Genomic DNA, 13803 nt, shown 5'->3' with positions numbered 1-13803 from the left:
CACCTACCTGTAAGCTCAATAAATGTTAGTTCCTGCATCAAAATTATAAACTTCATTTCTTAAGGGAATACAGAAGTCTATGAGTAGACATTTCAATTAGAATGATTAGGAAGGGACACAGCAATATGAGCTATGGCAAATATAAACTTGCAAAACTGGAACACAATATTTGAAATTCTTGTGTGGATATTATGTTTCCTGAGAGAAGATATTATTATCATGTGTGTTTTTATAGCCATCATAATACCTAGCAACTAACAAGGAAATATTTGATGGACTGATTGATTACATGACTGACTTCATTACTAAATGCCTTTTCTAATAAGATGGAGGTGTACAGTAAGAGTCTAGAATTAAGTTTTTCATGCAACAAATAGTTATTTAGTGCCTGCTATCGTGCTTATTGAGTACTACAGGGATTGCAATAATATATTGAGGTAGAGTCTTCGCCCTACAGTAGTTCACAAGAAAGTAGAGGAGCTAAGTAATATGCACAGTTAGTAAACATGGGGCATAATACGAAAAACTACTTGAATCTCATTATTTAAAATATTTCTATAACCATCCATTTAACCCCACCTTCCTCAAAGAACTTGGGGTGGGGGTTCCTCCTATGCCCTGATATGAGCAGTAATTTACATCCTTTATACTACTGATCAGGAGAATGTATTGAGATTCTCAATTAGCAACAAAAAGCACCACATTCAGATTAGCTAAATAAACAGAAAACATATAATTCAACAGTGGTGAAAACAGTTAACTAGCCTGAAAATGAAGTATTGAAAGATCTTCCAGAAATTACTTCCAGTCTAACTAGCATCAGTAAAAGAAAATATCCTGAAAATGGCAGCTGAAAAGACTAACAGAAAGGAGAAAAGGCTTAGGAGGTGAAATTGTCGGTTATCTAAATAAACAGCCTAAAATGTATCTGTCTCCTCTACTGTAAACAGAAGTAGATGCTCTGAATAGGAAGGAGATGAAGGAAATAGTGAAATCAGATTGCCTATAAAATGGAGCCATCCTATGCTCAGCATGCAGGAGAGATTTAATAAATAAGTACTACTATAACTTCACAAAGGGCGTATAGCCTGAATATAAGGTACAATGTGCAGCCACTCACTTGATAGCAAAACAAATATAATTTCCAGAAGACATAAGAAACCATTACACCAATCTCCATTCATTATCTATCTAAAAACTAGCCACTTTATTAACTTTATGTCTAAGAGAACAACATGTTAGGTGATATAGACCTTAAAAAACAAAAACACTGCTATTCAAACATCATCTGAAGAAAGTTCATAAATGGTTTCATAAATTTACAGAAAGTAATATTTATATATCCGACACATAAATGGCAAAATGCTTCTATTTTTAAAAAATCAAAGAAGCATTACTCTGGAGATGTATGTCAGAATTTCTGATCTCTAGCCACGCTATATTCTTTAAAAGTAACTCATTAAGAAGGTCTCTGTAAAAACATTTTATGAGTATGTGGGATGTGTTTGTTTCTCTACTGATATAAGAACGAACTTGAGAGAAAAGCATATTCACAAGTTCTGAAGATAGAGGTAATTAGCATACTGGAAACTAACATTTTTGGCACATGAAACCTATAGCAAGAATGTCTATCCTCCAGTCATAAGTCATGGACTAGGCTGCCTCTCGATTTATTGACAAGCAATTTTTCAATGAAAGGAGGAGCAAGGAAGAATACAACATATGAATAATGACTTGGACAACTTCTCATGAAGAAATCCTAGTGAAACCAGATCTCAGAAAATAATATAGTATATACTATACATTACACTAATGCATTCTTTTCTTGATTACTCCTACTCCTTAGTCAAGGGCAGAGAGAGTGAAACTTAAAGAGTCATTAGCTCTATCCAAAAATTTTCCAGTTTTATTGATTTTAGTAATACTGAATAAAATTGTACAGCTATTAACTTGGTTTTAATTTTTGTGAAAGTGAATTATTTAACACATCATTAGAAATTATTTTGTGATGGCATTCAAAAAAGCTCTCACCTATCACATACCCAACCCAGCACACACACACAATGACACCAGAAGGCAACACTCGGCTTTACCTTCTGCTGAAAAGTCTGCTACCTCCAACACTTGAGGTCCATACACGAAGCCCTCCTGGAATCTATGAACACAGCAGAGGCAAAAGGCAGAGAAGTTTATGTAGATTTAAAAGTTACACTGCCCAAAATATAAAATGCCAAATGCCTATTGCGAGTCTATGTATCTGCCAAGGAAATCAGATTTTAGATTTGACAATGAGCAAATCAACAATATATTGATAATATTTAGCAGTCATTACATACTATATAGCTAATTATATGAAGAGACTAAAGGTTGAACTTAACTAATTTATATTCTCACCCTACAAAAGCAATTACACTACTGGAAAAACTAAAAGAGCTGTAAAGTATGAATTTATATATGTATACTGAAAGTAACAACTTAATTTTTAAAATTATGTGAGAAAATAAAGACATATATTAGGAGTATAAAAGAAATTAAGTAGAAAAATATACTTCACAAAAGAGAGTGTGCTGGAGACCCTGCAGCTCGAGATACCTTCTCTTCTTAGGACCAGAAATTATTGGGAATATAGGAGAAAAACAACTAGAAACAAACTTGGAAGAGGGCAAAAGTGGAAGAAAGCGGGGGAAAGTACAACTGTAAAGATTCCAATGGCACAATTTAGTTGAATTCTGATGGTAATGCTGACCTGAGCAAGGTACTACATTTGCATGGGTCTATGGGGTAAATCTACCTAGTTCCAATATTATAAACCAAAAATGAGTGTGAAACATGCAAGGCTCTTCAGAAAACATTCAAGTAAAAAATTAAGGATTTAATCAGGTAAAATACATCAGATTTTATTTTATTCTTTTCTGGTGATAGGAATAAAAGCAACAAAATGTAATTTGTGAGTGAGAAAAGAAATCAGATAAATTTCATTAGCTATTAAGATGTAAATAGGGGCATGTTAACTATATGTGATATTTAGAAATCCTTAAAAAGGACCAGCAAATAATTAGAAAAGATAAAACTATACAAAGTATCATCTTAAAACATGATGTTAAGTCTAGGAAGAAATATAGTATTACGAAACATCGGCCCTGGAGTCAGAGGCTTGAATTCAAGTTCCAGCTAGATTACTTAATTGCTTTGTGACATGAACAGGTCACTCAATCTCTCAGTACAACCAGGAGTTTTTCAATAAGTTAAAACTCCTTTACAATCTCTCTCTCTGATATTTACTAAATAGCAAATGAAATAAGTTTCTAAAAATGTTATAAATCACAGAATGCTATATTATGGAAAAATTTAAGTCAATGCATTTTTTATTAAGTTGCTAATTAAGAACCAGATGGGACTATGAAGTACCAAGTCAAGAAATTTTGGGAGATATGCTGGGAAGCCCAAAGAAGCAAAGTGAAAAGGTTGAGCTGGCCAAAGGAGCCTAGGATAGCTGTCAGGGCTAAATGGCAGCCAGAAGGGCATAATCCCAAAGAGATGGTTGAATCATGTACTAATTTAGCAATTTGCCCAGCACTACCAGCTTCAGATGTATCCCCTTCTCTTAATTCCTAAAGCAACTTCTTCACTGCACCCTCCTCTAATGCAGCACTTGGGACATTATAAGCTAAAGATTTGACACAGAGTAACTATTTACACATTTCATATTATTGCTAAAAAGCAAAGAGATAAAACCCACCCCACAAAAAAATAATAGCAGCAAAGGCTTATATAGGATGTATGATTTTCCAGGCACTACAGGTATTAATTCATTTGGTCTTCTCAACAATTCTATTATCATCCCCTCTTTACAGATGAGGAAACTAAAACAGGAAATTTAAGAAACTTGACTAAAAGCATGCAGCCAGTAAATGCCAAATCTGTAATTCAGCCTGTCTACTTCTAGAGCCACACTCTTAGTTACCATACCATCCATTCTAGGAAACAAAACTCATACAAACCAGGCAGCTCTCTATAGGTAAGAAGCCAAACAATTATAAATGTTCTTATGTATTCAAAAATGCTATATATTTTTCAGTGTTTGCAACATTTTCTTGGAAAATTAAAAATAAAATACTCGTACAGAATAGGTAACATAATGGGAAATGCTATGACAATAAAACTGAAAGAACAAAACAGAAAACTTTAGAAACAAAAAAATAGACCGTACAAAGACTAAAGAACAACTATCCAAATAATACTCGGATATTGTGTTTTGGAGTAGCAAGATTGAATTATTTTGCTGCCATTTTTTAAAAACTTGCTGCCATGTGATTATATAACTCAGTTTGTAAACTTCAAAAGAATTCAAAGGTTAAAATAATCAAAGCCCAATTTTTGCTCCAAAAACTTAAACAATATTGTATCAAAATAACAGCTTCAATCTTCTAGGTTTCCCCAAAGAACAGCTTCTCTACTCAGTTACCAGAACTACATTGTTGCATTTCAAGAATATCAACCAAATTTTTCCTTTGTAATGGATCACCTTCTAAATGATGAGAAAAAAACTGACTTTAAAGAGCACAACTGATAGAAATGAAATTCAGTCTTTCTGGAAGAAAGCTCTAGAGTATAAATAAAAAGCAACAGCAAAATTAAGACTGTATAATTCCCACTATAATCTACTTTAATTCCCTCCAGTAATATTGCAGGGAAAAGTGTCTCTTCTAAATTTTATGTGTCAGTTATACAATCCCAATCACTGACCCTAAAGAAAGCCTATTTATCACCACATAATATTTATAATAATACTTCAGATGAGTAACTACATCTATTAAAAGATTAAGGTGGAGGCGATTCTGGGAAGATGGTGGCATAGAAAGAAGTGGAAGACTTAGTCTCCCCCAGAACAATTCATAAATGAACAAAAAACCAGTAAATAACCTGCAATGGTAGCAGGGAGACAAACGTGACAGAACACTCAACTTCCACCTACATGAATTGGGAGGAATGCCCGAGATCACAGCATAAAATCTGTAAGTAAAATTGCAGACCCGCGCTGAGAGCCGAGAACCTAGAGCTGGGAGCCCCTCCCTCACGGAAGCCGCGCCATGCACTTTCTCAGCCCAGCTCCAAGTGAGGTTTTAATAATAACTGCTCAATACAGACAGCAAATCCTCAACAAGCAGAGAGAGGCTTTTGGTGACAACTGACCTTGGGAGAATCGGGGGAAATATTCTGTCTCTCGCTCTCTCTCTGTGGAGAAAACTTCAGCTGCTCTCAGCCCACAAGGCGTTGCAGTAAAGACAGCCTCACACATTCTGTATTGTCAAACAAGCTGAGAGCCCCGAGGCACAGCCAAGCGGCCCAGGGCTTCCCTAGAGGGACAGCACACACTGATGACATAGCAAGGCATTTTCTCTTGGTTGAGGGAGGATTGAGGCTGGGAGGGGGAATCCGCTCAGAGAACCCAGGGGCGCTACGCCAAGTCCGGTGGTTTAGGGGACACTGAGAGAGAGCTGCCCTTCCTCCCTGGCCACCCATGCGCGTGCCCCACATTCAGGGCAGGCGACTCCAGCGGCGCGCCCAGGCTGAGCTCTCCAACTGAACACACAAGAGTCATTTCCCCTCACTAGGCGAGAACTGACTGGAGGGATATAGGTGGCCCACAGACACCATCTGCTGGTTACTTAGAGAAAGTGTATGTCACCAAACTGTGTCTCTGAAAAATCAGATTGATATCCCTTTTTTTTGATACAACTTGAAAGAACCCTATCAAGCAAAACAAATGCCAAGAGGCCAAAAACAACAGAAAATCTTAACGCATATGATAAAACCAGATGATATGGAGAATCCAGCTCCAAGCACACAAATCATTATTTCAGAAGGAACATTATACCTCGCAAATTTAATTAAAGAACTACAATCAAAGAACAAAAACATGGCAAAGGATTTAAAGGACACCAAGAAGACCATGGCCCAGGATATAAGCTCCATAAAAAAGACACTAGAAGAGCATAAAGAAGACATTGCAAGAGTAAATAAAAAACTAGAAGATCTTATGGAAATAAAAGAAACTGTTGGCCAAATTAAAAAGACTCTGGATATTCACAATACAAGACTAGAGGAAGCTGAACAACATCTCAGTGTCCTAGAAATACACAGAACAGAAAATGAAAGAACAAAAGAAAGAATGGAGAAAAAAATTGAAAAAATCGCAATGGATCTCAGGGATACGATAGATAAAATAAAACATCCAAACTTAAGACTCATTGGTGTCCCAGAAGGGAAGAGAAGGGTAAAGGTCTAGAAAGAGTATTCAAAGAAATTGTTGGGGAAAACTTCCCCAACCTTCTACACAATATAAACACACAAAGCATAAATGCCCAGTGAACTCCAAATAGAATAAATCCAAATAAACCCACTCCAAGACATATTCTGATCAGACTCTCAAATACTGAAGAGAAGGAGCAAGTTCTGAAAGCAGCAAGAGAAAAGCAATTCACCACATACAAAGGAAACAATATAAGACTAAGTAGTGACTACACAGTGGCCACTATGGAGGCTAGAAGGCAGTGGCATGACATATTTAAAATTCCGAAAGAGAAAAATTTCCAGCCAAGAATACTTTATCCAGCAAAACTCTCCTTCAAATTTGAGAGCTTAAATTTTTCACAGACAAACAAATGCTGAGAGACTTTGCCAGTAAAAGACCTGCCCTACTTCAGATTCTAGACTTTGCCAGTAAAAGACCTGCCCTACTTCAGATTCTAAAGGGAACCCTACCAACAGAGAGACAAAGAAAGGAGGAAGAGATATAGAGAATTTTAACAGACATATATAGTACCTTACATCCCAAATCACCAGGACACTCATTTTTCTCTAGTGATCACAGATCTTTCTCCAGAAGGGACCATAAGCTGGGACATAAAACAAGCCTCAAGAAAATAAAAATATGAATTAAAAAAAAAATTGAATATACTCAAAGAACATTCTCCAAACACAATGGAATGCAAATAGAAGTCAATAATTTTTGAACTATAACTCCACTATTTACTTCCTACATGATAAAAAATACACAAACTCTAAGGACAAATCAGTGGTTTTGAACTCAATGTAAAATATGTAATTTTAGACAACTATATAAAGGTGGGGGGATGAAGGAGTATAGGAACATAGTTTATGTGCCCTATTGAAGTGAAGGTGGTATCAAAGAAAAACAAAATAGGTAGGGATTTAAGAGGTTAATTTTAAGCCCCACAGTAAACACAAAGAAATTATCAGAGAATATAACCATAGGGATGAAATTAGAGTTTGGGTTAAGAGAAATGGGGGAAAGGGCAATGGGAAGTTAAGAAAGGAGTGTAGGGTTGCTGTTTGAGGTGAAGGGAAATTTCTAGCAATGGATGTTGGGAAAGAGCATAACATCATTCTAAATGTGATTAATCCCACTAATGGAAGGCTAGGGAGGGGGTGGAATAGGAAGATTAAGGCTGCATATATGCTTCCACAATTGAAAAAAGGAAAAAAAAAAAAAAAAAAAGACAGTCTAACTAGACGACAATTGAATGCTAAGGATGAATTTGGATGGGATTGGAGGGTGGAGGACAGGTGGCTCGAAGGGGCACAGTTGAGACATAAGGAAAAGGAAATATAGAATGTAAGCATTGTATCATTGTTGAATCTCTTATACTTCTTAGCTGTGCTTAATGGAATTACATAAAACAATGTTCTTGTTCATGGGAAGTATATACATGAATTATAGTGTATGTTCAAGGATGTGTGCGGCTAACTCATATGTTCAGAAGACAGAAATATATGATGGATGATAGATAGGGAGGGAGGGAGGGAGGGAGGGAGAGAGGGAAAGAAATAGTGATGTGACAGCATGTTAAAGTTGGTGGATTGAGCTATCGGGGGAGGGGGGTCAGGGTATGATGGAATTCTGTGTATGGGGCTAGTATTGTTTTTGCAACTATTCATGTAACTTTGAATTTATTTCAAAATAATAATAATAAAAAAAGATTAAGGTGGAAAATAAAAATAAAGAGGCCAAACAAGAAAGAACTCCAGGGGAAAAAAAGTTAATTTAATGCTATGACTGTCGAGATTCAATTGTCCTTACCCAACTCTTCATGAACCACAAAAGAAATGTATTACTACCACAGCACAGACAGATTCAGGCAACTAATTTTTAAGAGGTTCATGAAAGAATATGACATAAGACTAAACCAGAATTGCCCTGAAAAGTGGCATAAGGCATTTCAATTAGATAAACTTTAAAAAAAAAAAAAAAAAAAAAAAAGCCCCAACTGAGGATTGTTAAATGCTAGATGACCAACCAAAGAATATAAAGTTCCCTTCCATAAAAATATTTTTTAAATCAGAAAATTTTATGTATAGGAAAGTTCATATTTGAAAGTAAGGGAAGTTGGTGTTAGATACCTAAATCTTAATCACTCAGCAATGAATGCTTAGTTCATACCACCAGCCATTAAGCAACTAACCTATCTTTTAGTTACCTGGATACTGAGGATCTTTTACTCTTTCCTAGAACTGAGAGTATATGCCAAGACTGCATTATTGTGAAGATAACATAGAGCATAGAAGCTAACATTGACTTCTATAGCCCTGTTCCCAATGACGAGAAATACAACAGAACCTGGCAAAAACGAGATCTTACTCGGAGATCCAGATAGGATCTTAATTAAGAGTCAAAGAGCATCTGCCATTAACTTGCTCAAGTTGCTTCCCCACACCTCCCCAACCTCAATTCCTAAGAATAAAAATTTAAAGCTTGTAACATGAACTTTATGAAGTATAAAAGCTAATGCTACAGATACACACCAATACATAAACAACACCTCAAAGGAACTTACTAACCTTAACTAATTCAAGGGAGAAACATAATTCGTAAGAGGAAAAGGGCATAAAATAATAGCTGTTTTCTGTCAAAACAGAATTGAATTCTTAGTCTGGAAACATGGGAGTAAAATAAGAGGAACAGGACAGACGCTCCACTCCAGAATTGTGCTTTTGGTAAAATCTCCTGTTATTTTTCCTTTTTATGCCTGCTCAAATGACCTCACAATTTGGTCTCAGGGTTTGGGAAATCTTTTCAACTACCACCCTGGCCTCTATTCTGTCCTTCAGCCCACATATCTGCTGGTCACTGAATCCTCTCTATCTCCTAAATATCCCTTCAAACTTCTCTCTCATCCCTGTCCCTTTCTACCCCACACTCCCTACCCCTTCTCCCCCAGCTGCCACGAAAATATAAGTCCTCATCTTTTCTCACCTGGACTGCTCTAACAGCCTCCTAGCTCCCACTCTCACCTCCTTCTTGTCCTCTCCATCATCTGCACTGCTGCAAAACTAATCATGAAATTCCCCTCTAGGAGAGTACACACCAAATTGTTAGCAGTGGTTATCCCTGGTGAATGGGATTATAAGGTCTTTCACTGCCTACATTTTTTTTTATTACTTGCTTGTGTTTTACAAGCATGTGCTTGTTTTACAAGAAAAAAAAATCCACTATTTCCATTTTGGGAACTATTGGCATCTATTCCATTTGGAATCTATTACTCTCCCTCTCCATGAGGTTAAAGTCCAAATTCTTTAGCCTAGCACATATGATCATGCTTCTGCCTTGCTCTCTGAGATTCATTTCTAACTCCACCCCAAGTACTTATTCCAACCATCCTGCTTTACTTGCTGTTGGGTTTCCTTACCTCATAATTTTATACATTTTGCTTCCTCTGCATAGAATTCAGAGATGTGACAATAATCTTGAGGCTCATCCTAAAACTCAAACTATCACTAATAGTTAGTTATTAAGCTAAGGAAAAGAATAAAGTCTTATTTATCTCTTCTTGTAGCACTCTAATCCTAACTGTAGCTTACAGTCTCACAGTTATACCAACACATTAAACCCTTCCCTTGTATTAAGAGAAATTTGATGTTTTTAAAACAATAAAGCAGGATGATGCTTTGTACCCACAGCCTAAGAGATGATAGAGGGAGGGGCGGGGCAAGATGGCAGACTGGTGAGCTGTATGTTTTAGTTACTCCTCCAGGAAAGTAGGTAAAAAGCCAGGAACTGCGTGGACTGGACACCACAGAGCAATCTGTCTTTGGGCATACTTCATACAACACTCATGAAAACGTGGAACTGCTGAGATCAGCGAAATCTGTAAGTTTTTGCGGCCAGGGGACCGGCGCCCCTCCCTGCCAGGCTCAGTCCCGGGGGAGGAGGGGCTGTCAGCTCCAGGAAGGAGAAGGGAGAATTGCAGTGGCTGCTCTTATCGGAAACTCATTCTACTGATTCAAACTCCAACCATAGATAGACTGAGGCCAGACACCAGAGACTCTGAGAGCAGCCAGCCCAGCAGAGAGGAGACAGGCATAGAAAAAAAACAACACGAAAAACTCCAAAATAAAAGCAGAGGATTTTTGGAGTTCTGGTGAACACAGAAAGGGGAAGGGCGGAGATCAGGCCTTGAGGCGCATATGCAAATCCCGAAGCAAGGCTGATCTCTCTGCCCTGTGCACCTTTCCTTAATGGCCCTGGTTGCTTTGTCTATTAGCATTTCAATAACCCATTAGATCTCTGAGGAGGGCCGTTTTTTTTTTTTTTTTTTTTTTAAATCCTTTTTGCTTTTTCTAAAACAATTACTCTAAGAAGCTCAATACAGAAAGCTTCAAAGAATTGAAATTTGGGCACGTCAAGTCAAGAGCAGAATTAAGAGAGCTCTGAGACAAAAGGCAATAATCCAGTGGCTAAGAAAATTCACTAAACAACACAACTTCCCAAGAAAAGGGGGGTGTCCGCTCACAGCCACCATCCTGGTGGACAGGAAACACTCCTGCCCATCGCCAGCCCCATAGCCCAGAGCTGCCCCAGACAACCCAGTGTGACGGAAGTGCTTCAAATAACAGGCACACACCACAAAACTGGGCGTGGACATTAGCCTTCCCTGCAACCTCAGCTGAATGTCCCAGAGCTGGGAAGGGGGAGCAGTGTGAATTAACAGAGCCCCATTCAGCCATCATTTGAGCAGACTGGGAGCCTCCCAACACAGCCCAGCAGCCCAGAACTGCCCTGGGGGGACGGCACTCACCTGTGACATAGCACAGTCATCCCTCAACAGAGGACCCGGGGTGCACAGCCTGGAAGAGGGGCCCACTTGCAAGTCTCAGGAGCCATACGCCAATACCAAACACTTGTGGGTCAGTGGCAGAGACAAACTGTGGCAGGACTGAACTGAAGGATTAGACTATTGCAGTAGCTTTAAAACTCTAGGATCATCAGGGAGATTTGATTGTTAGGGCCACCCCCCCCTCCCCGACTGCCCAGAAACACGCCCCACATACAGGGCAGGCAACACCAACTACACACCCAAGCTTGGGACACCAATTGGGCCCCACAAGACTCACTCCCCCACTCACCAAAAAGGCTAAGCAGGGGACATCTGGCTTGTGGAGAACAGGTGGCTCGTGGACGCCACCTGCTGGTTAGTTAGAGAAAGTGTACTCCACGAAGCTGTAGATCTGATAAATTAGAGATAAGGACTTCAACTGGTCCACAAACCCTAAAAGAACCCTATCAAGGTCAGCAAATGCCACGAGGCCAAAAACAACAGAAAATTATAAAGCATATGAAAAAACCAGACGATATGGATAACCCAAGCCCAAGCACCCAAATCAAAAGACCAGAAGAGACACACCTAGAGCAGCTACTCAAAGAACTAAAGATGAACAATGAGACCCTAGTACGGGATATGAAGGAAATCAAGAAGACCCTAGAAGAGCATAAAGAAGACATTGCAAGACTAAATAAAAAAATGGATGATCTTATGGAAATTAAAGAAACTGTTGACCAAATTAAAAAGATTCTGGACACTCATAGTACAAGACTAGAGGAAGTTGAACAACGAATCAGTGACCTGGAAGATGACAGAATGGAAAATGAAAGCATAAAAGAAAGAATGGGGAAAAAAATTGAAAAACTCGAAATGGACCTCAGGGATATGATAGATAATATGAAACGTCCGAATATAAGACTCATCGGTGTCCCAGAAGGGGAAGAAAAGGGTAAAGGTCTAGGAAGAGTATTCAAAGAAATTGTTGGGGAAAACTTCCCAAATCTTCTAAACAACATAAATACACAAATCATAAATGCTCAGCGAAATCCAAATAGAATAAATCCAAAAAAACCCACTCCGAGACATATACTGATCACACTGTCAAACATAGAAGAGAAGGAGCAAGTTCTGAAAGCAGCAAGAGAAAAGCAATTCACCACATACAAAGGAAACAGCATAAGACTAAGTAGTGACTACTCAGCAGCCACCACGGAAGCGAGAAGGCAGTGGCACGATATATTTAAAATTCTGAGTGAGAGGAATTTCCAGCCAAGAATACTTTATCCAGCAAAGCTCTCCTTCAAATTTGAGGGAGAGCTTAAATTTTTCACAGACAAAGAAATGCTGAGAGAATTTGCTAACAAGAGACCTGCCCTACTGGAGATACTAAAGGGAGCCCTACAGACAGAGAAACAAAGACAGGACAGAGAGACTTGGAGAAAGGTTCAGTACTAAAGAGATTCGGTATGGGTACAATAAAGGATATTAATAGAGAGAGGGAAAAATATGGCAAACATAATCCAAAGGATAAGATGGCCGATTCAAGAAATGCCTTTACGGTTTTAACGTTGAATGTAAATGGATTAAACTCCCCAATTAAAAGATATAGATTCGCAGAATGGATCAAAAAAAATGAACCATCAATATGTTGCATACAAGAGACTCATCTTAGACACAGGGACACAAAGAAACTGAAAGTGAAAGGATGGAAAAAAATATTTCATGCAAGCTACAGCCAAAAGAAAGCAGGTGTAGCAATATTAATCTCAGATAAAATAGACTTCAAATGCAGGGATGTTTTGAGAGACAAAGAAGGCCACTACATACTAATAAAAGGGGCAATTCAGCAAGAAGAAATAACAATCGTAAATGTCTATGCACCCAATCAAGGTGCCACAAAATACATGAGAGAAACATTGGCAAAACTAAAGGAAGCAATTGATGTTTCCACAATAATTGTGGGAGACTTCAACACATCACTCTCTCCTATAGATAGATCAACCAGACAGAAGACCAATAAGGAAATTGAAAACCTAAACAATCTGATAAATGAATTAGATTTAACAGACATCTACAGGACATTCCATCCCAAATCACCAGGATACACATACTTTTCTAGTGCTCACGGAACTTTCTCCAGAATAGATCATATGCTGGGACATAAAACAAGCCTCAATAAATTTAAAAAGATTGAAATTATTCAAAGCACATTCTCTGACCACAATGGAATACAATTAGAAGTCAATAACCATCAGAGACTTAGAAAATTCACAAATACCTGGAGGTTAAACAACACACTCCTAAACAATCAGTGGGTTAAAGAAGAAATAGCAAGAGAAATTGCTAAATATATAGAGACGAATGAAAATGAGAACACAACATACCAAAACCTATGGGATGCAGCAAAAGCAGTGCTAAGCGGGAAATTTATAGCACTAAACGCATATATTAAAAAGGAAGAAAGAGCCAAAATCAAAGAACTAATGGATCAACTGAAGAAGCTAGAAAATGAACAGCAAACCAATCCTAAACCAAGTAGAAGAAAAGAAATAACAAGGATTAAAGCAGAAATAAATGACATAGAGAACAAAAAAACAATAGAAAGGATAAATATCACCAAAAGTTGGTTCTTTGAGAAGATCAACAAGATTGACAAGCCCCTAGCTAGACTGACAAAATC

General features: G+C 37.9%; 1 protein-coding gene across 5 annotated transcripts in view; it reads right to left on the bottom strand.

The window, feature by feature from the left end:
- The window catches only part of CDK19 (cyclin dependent kinase 19), a 246541-nt gene that overhangs the window by 155723 nt on the left and 77015 nt on the right, over positions 1-13803 (bottom strand). Inside the window, exon 1 of one of the 5 annotated variants that reach the window (XM_037843953.1) lies at positions 2094-3302. The exons of the other annotated variants lie outside the window; for them this stretch is intronic. The gene's annotated coding sequence lies outside the window, so the exon portion shown is untranslated. Of the gene's footprint in view, positions 1-2093; positions 3303-13803 lie in introns of those variants that run through there. 5 annotated transcript variants of the gene reach the window in all.

The sequence above is a fragment of the Choloepus didactylus genome, chromosome 7 (genome assembly GCF_015220235.1).
Source record: "Choloepus didactylus isolate mChoDid1 chromosome 7, mChoDid1.pri, whole genome shotgun sequence".
Classification (NCBI taxonomy): Eukaryota; Metazoa; Chordata; class Mammalia; order Pilosa; family Megalonychidae; genus Choloepus; species Choloepus didactylus.
Note: the sequence above shows the minus strand (reverse complement) of the source record. Positions and strands in the feature narration are given on the sequence as shown.